The sequence below is a fragment of the Nicotiana sylvestris genome, chromosome 6 (genome assembly GCF_000393655.2).
Source record: "Nicotiana sylvestris chromosome 6, ASM39365v2, whole genome shotgun sequence".
Lineage (NCBI taxonomy): Eukaryota > Viridiplantae > Streptophyta > Magnoliopsida > Solanales > Solanaceae > Nicotiana > Nicotiana sylvestris.
Genome location: NC_091062.1, coordinates 176,960,070 through 176,963,112, shown reverse-complemented (window position 1 = coordinate 176,963,112; position 3,043 = coordinate 176,960,070).

Here is a 3,043-nt window from a genome sequence, read left to right as displayed (position 1 = left end):
GAAGACCAAGAAACCACGCAAGCTAGAACCCAACTGAGCTCCGAAAGATCCAATCTCACAAACTGACTGGCTAGGGTCTGAACATCCATTGCCATAGGCCTCTCCGATGCTGGTAAATAAGCCAACCTCCCCAAACTCTCTACCCGGCGACTCAAAGCATCGGCCACCACACTGACCTTGCCCGAGTGATACAAAATAGTGATGTCATAGTCTTCAGCAACTCTAACCACCTCCTCTGGCGCAAATTTAGATCCTTTTGCTTGAAAAAGTGCTGCAAGCTCCGATGGTCACTATAAATCTCACAAGGCACACCACATAAATAATGACACTAAATCTTCAGGCCGTGAACAATGACAGCTAACTCAAGGTCATAGACCGGATAGTTCTTCTCATGTACCTTCAACTATCTGGACGCGTAGGCAATCACCCTATCATCCTACATTAACAGCACTTCGAGGTCAATCCTCGAGGCATCAAAATAAACCGTATAAGACCCCAAACCTATAGGCAGTATCAAAATTGGGGCTATAGTCAAAGCTGTCTTGAGCTTCTGAAAGCTTGCCTCACACTCCTCTGTCCACTGAAACGGAGCACCCTTCTGGGTCAACCTGGTCATAGGAGCTGCAATCGATGAAAACCCTTCCACAAAACGACAGTAGTAGCCCGCCAAGCAAAGGAAACTGCAGATCTCGGTAGTTGAGGATGGTCTGGGCCAACTCTACATGGCTTCTATCTTCTTCGGATCCACCTGAATACCCTCACTTGATATCACATGGCCTAATAATGCCACTGAATCCAACCAAAACTCACATTTCGAGAACTTAGCATATAACTTCTTCTCTCTCAGAGTATGAAGCACAGTCAGTAGGTGTTGCTCATGATCTTCCCAACTCCGGAATACACCTGAATATCATCAATAAAGACAATGATGAATGAGTCAAGATACGACCGGAACACACTGTGCATCAAATGCATAAAGGCTGCTGGGGCATTTGTCAGCCCAAATGACATAACAAGGAACTCGTAACGACCATACCGAGTCCTGAAGGCGGTCTTCGGGATATCTGGCTCCCGAATCTTCAACTGATAGTAACCTGAGTGCAAGTCAATCATAGAAAACACTCGTGTGCCCTGAAATTGGTCAAATAGATCATCAATAAGAGGAAAAGGATAATGGTTCTTCACTGTAACCTTGTTCAACTAGCGATAATCAATACACATACATATACAACCATTTTTTTTCTTCACAAACAAGACAAGAGCACCCCAAGGTGATACACTAAGCTGAATAAAACCCTCATCAAGTAATTCCTGTAACTGATCCTTCAACTTCTTCAAATCAAGAGGAGCTATACGATATGTAGAATAGAAATGGGCTGAGCGCCCAACAACAGATCAATGTCAAAATCAATATCTCTATCAGGCGACATGCCTAGAAGGTCAGTTGGAAATACATCGGGAAAATCCCGTACTACTGGGACTGAATCAATTGAAGGGGTATCAATAATAACATCTCCCATATATGCTAAATACGTGTCACACCCCTTCTCAACCATACACTGAGCTTTAAGAAAGGAAATAACTCTACTGGGAGCGTGATCTAAAGTACCCCTCCACTCAACATGCGGTACACCTAGCATAGCCAGCGTCATGGTTTTGGCGTGACAATCAATAATAGCATAATGGGGCAACAACCAATACATACCTAAGATAATATAGAAATCTACCATGCTGAGCAACAATAAATAGGCTCTGGTCTCAAAACCACTAAGAGCAACCAAACACGACTGATAGATGCGGTTCACAACAAGAGAATCTCCCACAGGAGTAGAAACATAAATAGGGGAACTCAAAGAATCCCGAGGTACACTCAAATGCGAAGCAAAATAAGAAGACACATAAGAGTAAGTGGAGCCTGGACAAATAGAACCGATGCATCTCTGTGACAAACCAGTATAATACCTGTGATGATAGAATCGGAGGCAACAGCCTCGGTACGGGTAGGAAGGGCATAGTATCTGGCCTGGCCTCCCTCTCTAGGGCAACCTCTACCTCTCCAATCTCCACCCCTATCTGTCTGAGCAGGTGGGGTAGCAACTGGTGTTGTAGTCATAGTATGAGAACCCTGCGGGGCACGTTGTGGCTGAGAAGTCTGAGGAGGTGCACTCCTTCCAAGTCTAGGGCAATCCCTAACCACATGGCATGTGTCAGCACACTCAAAACAAGCCTTGGGAGGACATGGTGGCTGCCAGGTCTGTTGGACTAACCTCTGAAAGCACCCCGCGCAGGAGGTACGCTAGATACCGGAGGTGCATAATAAGGTTCCTGAGGTCTAGGAGGAGCTAGAATACCACTGGCCACTGGAAGAGCTGAATGAATAGGGCGACTCATATAACCCCTACCATGACGACCTACTTCTGGGGCACGGGCATTAGAGAAATGGCCCGACTATCGAGACCTCTTGGCCTCCCTCTCCTCTCTTTCCTAACATGCATACCCTCAATCCTCCTAGCTATGCTCACCACCTACTAATAAGAAATATACATCTCCAACTCACGAGCCATGCTAGACCTAATGCTAGGAATAAGGCCCTCAATAAACTGGTGAACCCTCTCATGAATAGTAGAAACTAAGGCTGGTGCATGCCTAGCCAAACTAGTGTAACAGATAGCATACTCTGAGACAGTCATAGCACCCTAGTGCAAATGCTCAAACTCTATGTGCCATGCGTCCCTTAGACTATAAGGAACATACTCTCTCAAGAAAAAAATCTGAAAACTGAGTCCTAGTTAGTGAAGCAGCCTCATCCGGACTGTCTAACTCATAGGTGCGCCACCACTCATTGGCGGCTTCTCGGAGCTGGAAGGAAGTGAAAGAAACCCCACTCGATCCTGAGATACCCATAGTGCGGAGGATACGGTGTCACTCCTCCAGAAATCCCAAGGCATCATCTGATGCTAACCTGCTGAACACTGGAGGATCGTACTTCTTAAACCTCTTCAGTCTCCGCTGCCCTATCCTCGGGCTGAACTGGCACTACAAG